Raw genomic sequence first — 11,956 nt, forward strand, 5'->3', positions numbered from 1 at the left:
GTGGATAGCCAGTTTAGGAGACAGGGGGAGAGGAAGAAGTGTCTGATAAGTGGAGAATGTCTCTGATAAGACATTGTATAAATCAATACTGCAGGCAATTTTTTGCAAAGTTTCTTGCAGTCCATTTTAATCATTGCATAACAAAAAACTTTCCCTTTTCAAAATTCTCAGCTTGGTGCCAGTGAACAGAAATATAGACTATGTAGTAAAAATAAAAGCAGTTTATTGTCACAAATATATATAATACATGAAAAAAATGAACAGGAATGACCAGAAATAGGTAATCAACTAAACAGTTAAGTGGAAGAAGCACCCAATTTATCCCTTGCGTTCTTCCTGAGTAACGCTGTTCGTTATGGGTCCCGGGCTATGGCGACATAAAAAAATTATATATTTTTCAGTGTTTTTTGGTGCAAAATAGTAAAATTGGACAGAGCAGAAGTCAATGTCATGTTGTTATTTACTGACCTTTCCAAATTTATACATTGCTTGGTTTAAAATAGAGGTGGCTGTGAATCAGGATTTCTTATAAGCATTGGGTATTGCTGCTTTTAAGTGCACTTTTAGAAAATTGACCCTAGAGGTGCACTATTAGACAATTGACCCTAGAGGGCGCTCCAACTACAGGACAAATTAGTAATTTCAAGGTTGCGTGCCCTCAGGATGTGACCACTTGGGGGTACTGGCACAATAAGTCTACCTCATCTGTTATAGGAACTACAGCACATAACGTAGTGTTTTTTTCTTAGGCACCACTTTTACGTGCACTTAAGCAAGTGTTAAACTTATATTAACTTATTTTGGGTTAAATGCAGAAAAAGAAAATAAAAGTGCAATTTTTTTTTATTAAAGCTACCTACCGATTCACCATAAATAAAGTATTAAAAATATTGTACAGGTTGCTACAATTTCAGAGATACTAAATATGACTATGTCATTTATAGTTTTATGTAAAAAAAAAAATCTGATTTTTCCACTTTTTTTTTTCTTTTACTCTAATTAACTGGTGTATAGACTTGTATCTGTATGTACCAGTACAGTATGCCTATAAAGAAGAAGAATATCATTTTGATCTTTAGGCAGAAAAAAACTCTCTCAGTGCAGCCTGTGTCCCATTGTCAGAGTTTCTTTCTTAAGCATTCCAGGTCACAAGATTAAGTCCTGGAATGATCAATTATAAGAAACCGTGAATAATTAATTAATTTTGAATTAGATTTACTGAGTACAAAGTGTCACGGACAGGGTTATATTTTTTCCTAACCCTGGAGGAAAAGACTCTGCACAGGGAGATGATAGCAGTATCCTGTGTCAGAAACCTCACAGCAATAAAACACTGAAAACTTGCACTTAATGTTATTGCTAAGATCGGTTCTTAGCCCGATTCCCCTCCCCCATGGGCCCTGAAATTAAGGTTAGGGCTCCAACATGCAGCATACTTGTCTATAGATGTATGATACACATCCAATTGACCATGAACATTACAGGTCCTATTGCTGAGGTTGTCCAATCAGATAATCTCTGTCTAGGTTCAGTTCTCCACATGTTCTAGAACATCCAGGTTCTCTGGAGAACTCTTCATACACATAGGATATAATCATGTCCACTCAGTGTATCTGAGATAGAGTAATCACATGATTAGCCACACCACGTGAGGCGGTCAGACAAAGTCTGTTGGGTTATAAGTCAACATACAATTCCACTCTCCAAGTAGGGATCACCTATTACATGAATGACTTTCACATGATTTCCATTGGCTTCAAATGTATCTGGGACGTGTTTGGTTTTACACACAAGTTCTAGTAGTTCCTGGGCTATGATGGAAGACTCTGTCCTCATGGGTACCTCTTTTTCTTGAGGTGTTATCTCTGTTAGATAGACATTGTCAGATAGAAGGCTTGTAGGTCTCAGTATTGTGCAGTATGGGAAGTGTCCACTTCTCTGAGTTATGACCGACACAGAAAAGACCCCTGAGGTTCTCGTGTTACTACTGTTCCTCATGTCTCTGAGGGTTTGGACTTTTGTGACCTGTCTAATGACAGAATGACCTTGGCTTTGCCTTGATAGAAGAGCAATTACATTCTTGGAGAAGCACACAAGAGTCTGGGTTGCATGCTGATTGGCAACGGCCAACACAGTGATGGTCTCCTCTTGGCTCTTTGCTAATGTCTCTAAAGTCAGCTGGGTAGACCGAGGCTGGATGTAGAGGAGGGGGTGGAAAAGAGCCTCATTTCTGGAAAAGTTACCTAATTTTCTGAACGGAACAAAGGCCGTGCCAGTCTGGGACAACAAAGGAAGAACAGAGACAAAAATAAGGAACAGTGCAGCAGCCAGAATGATGGAAGGAAAGAAATCAGAGTCTTCAGGAGTCAAGGCTCTTGTGGGAGAAGGGTTTGGGCATCCTTCTTGGTTGACTACTTGGTGAACCTTCTCAGATTCTGTATTCGGGATGTGGTGGCGATTGTGTGCCATCTTGTCTGCATCTGAGGAGACAAAGTGTGAGAAACTAAGCTAATGCTTAAAGCGGAGCAGTCTGGAGAAGATGATTGACGCATATTGCTATTTGTACCTATGGCAAGACAATGGGATTGTAAGAGTATTTCAATGTGTCACACAATGGAACCGTGTAACTTGGGGTGTCAGCAGGAGCCTTGGGGTATAATTTATAGGAAGGATTCCTTTATGGAGAGACATGTTTCCCAATAGCCATGTCTCTTCTACACCCCCTATAATTCTTCTTCTTTTCCCCTAAATGTACATTTGGGCACCAGAGATTTGTCATGAGATGGGACATCCTGATTGTTACGCACAAGAAACCTTAAAGTGCTCTCTGGGAGGCTCCTAGTGCCCGCAGTATATCTGCCAACTCAAAGTCTGGGAAGTCCCCCCTTTTTCTGAGAGAATCCATAACTTTCAGGGAGTGTTGGCAATAAGGAAATTACACTTTCTACTCATCCATTTTATAGGATAGTCTGGTGAATGAGGCCACTTTGCGGCACGGACCCGTGTGTGCGGTAAGAGTGATCAGTTTGCATCAAATATTAGATGATAAGAATCTAAGAATAGGACTTTCCTTAATCAGGGGACTCGTTATCATTGCCACCAGCAGACGGAGAGGCAAGTGACAGCACAGGCCTCAGGAATGCCTGTCATTTCTCCTTAAAAAAATACAAATGAAAAAAGAATAAAAATGAAAAAATCAGTTAGCTAGAAAATGTGTGACAACCGCTATGGGAGCAGTAATGTTGGCCTTAGTGGTTGTCACGTGATAAGATTGGTTATCCACTTTTAGAGGCAATTTTTTTTTTTGCTTAAATATATTTGGTGTTTTAAAATCACATTTGCAATTGGGTTTCATTAACAATTTTGCACACTTTGGCTTTCACAGGCTCTTTGCTTTCCGACACATTCAACTTTGATGTGGTCAGTGGTCACAAATCAGCTGAGAGGAGCTCAGGAAAATCAGATAAAGGGGAAAAGTTACAAATTCTGCTATAATTCAATCTGATTGAGGTCACTGATAGATTCTCGGTTGACTCATCTTGCAGCCAGCAAATGGACAATGCAAGGCTATAGAAGGTACATGGTGCAAAATTGTTAATTAAACCCAATTGCAAAAGTGTTTTTTAGCCCCCAATACATTAATTTAAAAAGAAAGAAAACAAAGTGTCCCCAAAGGTGGACTACCCCTTTAATTGGGGGAACTTTGCATCCAGATTTTGCAACTCATCTGAGAATTTCAGCATGTGATCAGCCGGAACATGAATGGTGACGTCTTATAGCTCCTCCTAGGACTTTTCCCAGCAATTGTAGTGTAGAAATACAGAACAATGTGCGACAGCGGCTGGAATGATGGACAACTAGTTTGTCTGGTTACGATGTAAGAAATGAGCCTGGAATGTGGCGCAATCGCCCCCCGGAGAAACAAGTTCTCCCCAATTCTGTTACTGCAGATATAAAACGTTGTCACATGGGGGACCGAACATACAGATTTTTGGAGGGTCTTGCTGAGCATCTGATGTGGATGGGGGGCTGCAATCAGCTTATTCTACACTGCCGATTCCAAACCAAACATGCCCGTTCCTGGCAGGGGGGAATTTGGGAGGGATGGCTGTTGGACGACTATTATTGAAGGTGTATGCGCACATTCAATTACTGTATATATAACAATCTTCTCCTGAAAACGCAAAAAAAAATAAAATGTAAAAATAATTGTTTCATGCTGTCAGTGAGTGATTGGGGCTGCGGCTGGGTGAAACGAACCATAGACTTTAGTCATCGATCCTGCCTGATATAGTCTTTGCTGGCTTCTGTTTGAGCAGGCACGATGCCATCTTACCAGATTCATGCCAACCCTTGGCCTGCAGGGCTGGATTAGCAGCCAGGGTAACTACTGTACTTACGATCAAGATTAATGAGTTAATAAACCAGAAACACAATCTCCTTGGCGAAAACTCCTTCATATCTGGGGCTGACCAAGAATCCTGAGCGTTTTAAAGGGGATCGCCACCTATTACCAAAATCTGCTAAAGTTGGACTGGCACACATTGTCCATGCCCGTAGTGTGTTTGCCAACAGTGCCAATTTTACCGAACCGTCCCGTGGATCGGGTCAAGAAGGCGGCGAGCCTGCGCGGGTTGCATCCATAAGTTAATGGTCTAGGGATATCCGCTAGAGCCTCTGTGTTTTGGCAAGTATAGATATTACACTTCATATTCATTCATTCTACCAATGTGAACTTATACAACTCTTAAGGGGATTCTCACCCTAGAGAGGCTGTTCCGGTTCGATCCCACATAGAACTTAAAGGGGTTATTCTCATCTTCATAACTAGGGTATTGTCGGTTAGGGCTTGTAAATACGAGCAATTCTGCAATGTATTGTGTATTAAAATTTTCAACCGTTCTTGAGATATTATCACTTTTTTTGTTTACATTTCGTTGTCTTGGAAACCGACCACCACTTTTAGACAGCAGAACATGCACAGTGCTTATAAGCTCTTCTGTACAGAGCAATGTTCTGAAGCTGGCCAGGATGGCTGGAGTGCACTGCTACCTCTTAAACCTGGCCAGCTTCAGCGCAGTGCTTACAAACTAAAGAACAGCGGTGGACGGTCTCCTAGGCATCAAGCTGTATACAAAAGAAAAGTGTTAATATCTCAAGAATGACTGCAAATTTTAATAAGCAGCAAATTGAAAAAGTGCTCGATTTTGCAAGCAATTATACAAAAATATCCATCTTGGAGAAAAAAAAACCCTTTAAATGCCCTGGGAGTGACCACCTGGCAAGATAGAAGGGAGACTGGAACTAATATATATATATATATATATATATATATATATATATATATATATATATATATATATATACATATACACACATATACATATATACACACACACACAGCCCTCATCGAGCTCAACAATATATCAATCCATATGCAGTGAGCTCCCTCAAGTAACTAGAATTTTATCATTTTCGCAAGTCATAGGTATCATACCGAATACAGGGACATACACGTGACAGATAACTGCTAGATCTTTATGTTGATGGACTGCTTTTGTTTTGCCTGTGTTTTTTATACTTCCCCCTGACAGTTGTTAAACTCTCCCTCACTAGCTATAAAACCAACTTAACAGGTTTGTCTAACCCCTCGCTCACATATTCCTCTACCATGACCCATAGTAACCCACAGAAGCCCTGGTAGAATGTAAACTGTTGAAACAATCTCAGTACCGATACTGGTGCCCAATAGAAGAGTCTCCACTCCCCAACTGGAAGCACTGGTCTGCGGTATCTCTCTCTGGGTTCGCTAAACTGGTTTTATCTTAATCTTTCCAAGAGAAAGCAAATCACCATAATTTATGTAAGATAAGACGACGGATAATAAAAGGCCAAACGAGGAGAACGTAGAACAGTAATGAGAGAATTCACCTCTCTTAAATAGTCAAAAACAAAGACTCGCGGACCCCCTAAAATAGAAAACCCTCTTTAAAAAAACAAAATACTCCAGATCAGACATTAAAAAAAGATATATATATATATATATATATATATTACTGGAACAACTGATATTTATATATGGAGGCCGCTACGAAACAGTGAGTGGTCAGGTTACATCCTGCTTTAACTGAACACTAAGGACGCATTCACATGTTCAGTATTTGGCCAAAACCAGGAGAGGAACAATCAGGAGAAAAGTACAATTTATTTTATTTCTAATTTATTTCTTTTTTATTTCTTTTTTATTTTCTTTATTTTTATTTCTAATTAATTTATTTCTAAATTTACAAGTTAGACCGCACATGGAGTACTGTGTCCAGTTTTGGGCACCAGTGCTCAGGAAGGATATAATGGAACTAGAGAGAGTACAAAGGAGGGCAACAAAATTAATAAAGGGGATGGGAGAACTACAATACCCAGATAGATTAGCGAAATTAGGATTATTTAGTCTAGAAAAAAGACGACTGAGGGGCGATCTAATAACCATGTATAAGTATATAAGGGGACAATACAAATATCTCGCTGAGGATCTGTTTATACCAAGGAAGGTGACGGGCACAAGGGGGCATTCTTTGCGTCTGGAGGAGAGAAGGTTTTTCCACCAACATAGAAGAGGATTCTTTACTGTTAGGGCAGTGAGAATCTGGAATTGCTTGCCTGAGGAGGTGGTGATGGCGAACTCAGTCGAGGGGTTCAAGAGAGGCCTGGATGTCTTCCTGGAGCAGAACAATATTGTATCTTACAGTTATTAGGTTCTGTAGAAGGACGTTGATCTGGGGATTTATTATGATGGAATATAGGCTGAACTGGATGGACAAATGTCTTTTTTCGGCCTTACTAACTATGTTACTATGTTACAATAGAAACACGTCACCACTTCTGCATTTATCACCCACTCCTGGGTTTGGCTACAAAAACTGATGTAAAATACTGAGCAAATACTGACCGTGTGAATGTGGCCTCAGCCTTTCCCAGATATCAGGACCTATAAATGTCAGCAGTGTCAGGACTACGACAAGTGTGGGATTTGCACCAGCGTCCGCTTATGCACATACACACACTTGGGTGTTTTCCTACACCTTGCAGCGCTCATTTGCCCCGAGCATCTTTTTGGCCAGTGTTCACACTATACAGAGGTCTGCAGTAAAAAAAAAAAAAAAAAAAATCCTATAAATGTAATGCATGTCTGGTTTAGAGTTTTTTTGTTTTTTTTTCACTTTTGGACAAATTTATACCAAATTAAAAAAAAATTAAATAAAAAACGAAGCAGCATGTGTAATTTACCATAATCCGAGCAATATGTTTTGATAAAATATAAAAGACTAACATGTCTTTGTAATACATATTTCTTAGATCGAAGTGTAAAATCGCTCTCCATTTGAAGCCATGCACCCCCTAACTATGCCCATTTTTTAAGATTCGATGCAAACCTTACCCAGATGGACCCCAAATTAGACTACTTAAAATTGCAGACCCCAGATCAAAATCCTTCACAAATATGGACACCAGACCACCTAAAATAGACACCCCTGCCTCACTGGATAAAGACCCTAAACAAGATGTCATTGTTTACAGCCCTCAGACCAGTACCCCCAATGTTCATAGAGCCCAGACCAGAACCCCTCCAATTTATAGGGCGAAGACGCCTAAACAGCTATTCAGACTCTCTTCCCACCATCTTGCTCTTCTCTACACAGACCTTCATTAGCTCCCGAGGTTTTCCGTGGTGGTCCCAGGAGCAGGGGTAAGTACAGAAACAGTGAAAGGTGAGTATGTGGGGCTTTGGCACCTGGGATATTGGCTGAATCTCCTCAGAATCCACAAGATCTCCTCTTATTTTGGGCATCCGGGAGAGACCTGAATGTACCAGTCGTGTCTGGAGTGCTCCTTTAATTATAACCACACGCCTGTGCGTCTGTATAAACTACAGATCCAATAATAATTGGTCACCTGTCTTTTTAGTTTTTATTATGTCTACAGGCTGTCAGGATATGCTAGGAGTTGTAGTTCTATCTGTGCCCAGGTTGGAGATACAGGAGAGTACTTACCCCAAAGCTATGCAAGAAGACTCTGAAGCGCAGCTCCAGAAACTGCTAGTTGCTATGGAGCCTCCCTCCCAGGTAGGGCAGGTGAGTGCACACAGGTAACACGCCCAGCGTTCCTGGAGACTCAAAACACCTCCCCTCCCTCACTGCTACAAAACTGCTATGTACACAGATCTGTCCCCGCTCCATGCCCGTCATATATACGTATATACAATATTTATATGCAGCTATACAGTGCCAATAATACAGCCACACAGAGCCAAAAGTACAGCATTACAGAGCAAATAAAACAAGCACAGTGCCAGAGGGAGGTAGCAATGGGCGAACTGCTGCTTCGGCATGCCCTGGCGCCATACAGACAAAACACGTCGCAGTCCCGGTGCCCTGATGCATCACACTTACTTATGGCCCATAGGCGTCCACTGGCTCCAGGCTTTTATCTTCCAGAACCTTCACAGCAAACAATCCAGGGGACACTTAATTCGTTAAAACAGTTAAACTTTTATGTGGCAGCTTTCAGTCATTACAATCAGGTATATAGGATAAGGCCGAATGGGTTACAGCCTTTCCCACAGGAACCGGACTTAACTTCAGATATGGTTCTCAGTATGGGTAGAGCATCCCTCCTGCTATCTCTTCTACACTAGGAAGTCTTCTCCACCACTAGAAGTGCGCCCGGATCCTGCCTCTGAGGGTTTGAGTCCATCTTTCCCTGCAGACTTAGTGCGCTCAAAAGCTCCAAAGTCCATCTCGAGGTTCCCAGACTGACAGATGGACTTGAACACGAGGGTTCTTTGGCAATCCACTGCTCCAAGGAACAAACAGGCTCATGCTGTCCCTAGCAGCCTAATGCCTGTGACAGTTGCTATCACTTGATCACTCTCCCTCCAACTGCACTTGACACTCCCTGAACTTGGCACTCTTGGCTTCACCTACCTAATATGGGCCAGCGGTTACAGTTAACCCTATCTAGGCTAGGCTGCAGCCCCAGAGGGTTTTATTCTCAAATAAAATACATTTTCCACATTTAAATGGAACCTGTCACCTGAATTTGGCGGGCCCTTTTTTCAGTCCGATGGGCAATGTTTTCGGGTGTTTTATTCACCCCTTCCTTTCCCGCTGCCTGTACGCTGGCCTCAATATCGTCTTCAAGTTGATTAGGTTTCCTTCGTAGAACACGCCTGCACAAGGCAATATTGCCTTGCGCACGCGCAGTATGCTTTGCCCAACTGTGGGCAAAGCCAAAAAGCATTAGTGCGCATGCGCCAGCGCACTATGTCCCTGAAGTATTTCGCTGTGTTCCGGGACATAGAGCGCTGAAAAACACCCGAAACACCCGAAAACACCGCCCGTCGGACCGAAAAAAGGGCCCGCCAAATTCAGGTGACAGGTTCCCTTTAACCATTTGGAGTCTCAAGGAGTAGAGCATCACATCTACTGCTCCTACATTCCCCACACTTTAATTATGGTCATCCTTGACCATACTGGGCTCTAAAAGAAGAATTAGTGCATTAATCATAAAAATTGTAAAACATTAGCTGAAAACTTGTCCAGATATCTTCTCCTTCTTAGGAGGACACCCAGCCCTACTTGGATAAAGGGCCCCAGGACAATAATAGGTAGCGGCCATAACTTTTAAAACTTTTATCAGCACTGGTCCTTCTCGGTGAGGACCCTGGATACAAACTGCACATGTCTATATTTTTAACAGGGGCCCGTAGGCCAACTCAGCAGCAGCCCTTTTTTTTAAAGGGCATAGTCCAAGAAACACACAGTGTCTGTTACTGAGGATATCAGACTCTCATAATCACACACAATTACAGCAGAAAAAGGTGCAACAAAAATAAATAAAAACTTATGCAAAGTAAACTTTAGCCGATTTGACCTTCCCAGCCTCTGAGAGATTCAAAGCAGTCCCTCGGCCTTCATCCAATGACAATCAACACAAACTTTGAACATCACACAGCCAGTCTTTAACTGAGACAGGGACAGCTCACCCCCAGCAAGGATTTTTCAAATGTCTCACCCAGTTTTCACCGGACAAGACTAAGATGCTTCTCCTTTAAATTTTAAATCAACCCTAGAGCACGTTAAGCCCAGAGCACCTCCCCTTTCAGGATTTCTTCATTGCATCCCGCCGCCCTGTTCCACTTCCAGGGCTGATCTGGAAACTTCACAGGTCCCAATAATAACAACACTATACAGCGCCAATACTACAGCCATGCAAAGAAAATATGTGCCAATAGTACAGCTATGCAGTGTCAATAGTAACAATAAACAATAAAACATGCCAATAATACAGCCACACAGAGCCAATAGTACAGCTTACAATGCCAAAAATACAGCTATATAATGCAAGTAATACAGCTTTATAGTGCCCAATAATACCGCAATACAATACCAATAATATAGCTATACAGTGCTTAGTAATACAGTTATACAGAACCAGTAATCAGCTATACAGTGCCCAATAATACAGCTATATAGTGCTAAATAATATGCGACACTCGCTAGGGCCATGGAGTACTCGGCACCTGGTCAGGCAGTTCTTCAGGGAGTTGTCACGGAGCTGTGACCCGCTCCGTGGCCTTGGACGCACAATAAAAATGATGAGGGACAGTTTGTAGAGGATTTAAAGTGACACCACCTGTGGAGTTTGGCAATGAGTAGCCGACGCTGTTTAAGGCAGCTGGGGCCGATGGTGATACAGCTGGGATGGTTATGCTCCCCACAGGTGGAGCACAGCCGCAGGGCTACCGGTATAGTTTTGTAAGGGATCGTGGGCGTTGGGATGCAGGACGGAGAGTGCGGGAAATGACCGGAGCACACAAGGATTGTAGTTTTCTTTACCTTTACTTGGCAGTTGAAGGTGCAGTCCGGGACACGGTAATAGGTGATGACGGGGGTTCGGGCAGCCTAGAAGCAACTTAGCATCCATCTTGCCTGATAGGGTTGGAGGCCTTCCCACTGCGCTGTTCTCTTAGGTCCTTGTTGCTCTAAGCTCTGCTCAAGTTCCTCTCCTGCATGTTGCTTCTAACCTGTATGGCAGACAGTGTGTAAGAACTCTGGATTCCTTGTTTATCTGTGGTGTTTTATTGCCATTTTCCAAGATGGTGTCTGCTGCCTCAAATCTGCTCATGTGATCTGACTTCCCTATCTTTATAAGCCTGGCTTGCTTCATTCTCCTTGCTTGTGTATTCTGCCTAGTGATGTATCGTTCGTGAACGAGCCGACACAAAGAGCCAGCTCCCTGTTGTGAATGATGGGAGCCGGCACACCTGAATGGCTCTCACTGGGCGTAAAATCCCGGACTTCGGGAGGCGTAACTCCGCCCACCTGAGCAAAACCCTGCCCACGCTTCAATTTAATTGGCTCTAGGAAGTGGGCGGAGTTTCTGCGATAGGTGGGCGGAGTTTCATACGCCTGAATAGACATTCAATAGGGATCCATTTAGGATCCAAAAAGAGCCGGTTCACGAGCCGAAAGAGCCGGCTCTTTTTGGTGAGCAGAGCCATGAGAGCCGGATCACCAAAAAGAGCCGGACTGCCCATCACTAATTCTGCCTGAATCCCTGGCTTGTGCTGCAAGAGACTTCCCCTCTCCAGATTCTCCGGCTCCGCCTATTCAGCTAACCTTCTCAGCTCTCAGAGGTTCTCCTGCATTTCTCTGCATTCTTCTCCTGTCTCTTGGGACATGTAAGCTCATCTTGCTACAGCTAATCTTGTTGATTTTCGCGGCTGGTTTATTTGACTGTTTTGGACTTGAAGCTCTGCACTGCTTCTGGACTCGTTGCTAATTCTGCCAGTCCTGGTTTGAACTGTGTCTTATCATCTGCATTTCCCCAGAAAGTGCTACGCCCATAAGACTTTGCCTGCAGCAGAGCTGCAAACAAACTATTTCTAAGAAGGACC

General features: G+C 42.7%; 1 long non-coding RNA gene across 1 annotated transcript; it reads right to left on the reverse strand.

Annotated features, from left to right (window-relative positions):
- Window positions 1–203: 203 nt before the first annotated feature.
- LOC143805250 (uncharacterized) lies at window positions 204–8,213 on the reverse strand. The gene is made up of 2 exons (XR_013221211.1): window positions 8,049–8,213; window positions 204–2,480 (listed from the first exon to the last, which is right to left on the reverse strand). It is a non-coding gene; the product is annotated as an uncharacterized LOC143805250 (long non-coding RNA).
- Window positions 8,214–11,956: the final 3,743 nt, after the last annotated feature.

The sequence above is a fragment of the Ranitomeya variabilis genome, chromosome 2 (assembly GCF_051348905.1).
Source record: "Ranitomeya variabilis isolate aRanVar5 chromosome 2, aRanVar5.hap1, whole genome shotgun sequence".
Taxonomy (NCBI): domain Eukaryota; kingdom Metazoa; phylum Chordata; class Amphibia; order Anura; family Dendrobatidae; genus Ranitomeya; species Ranitomeya variabilis.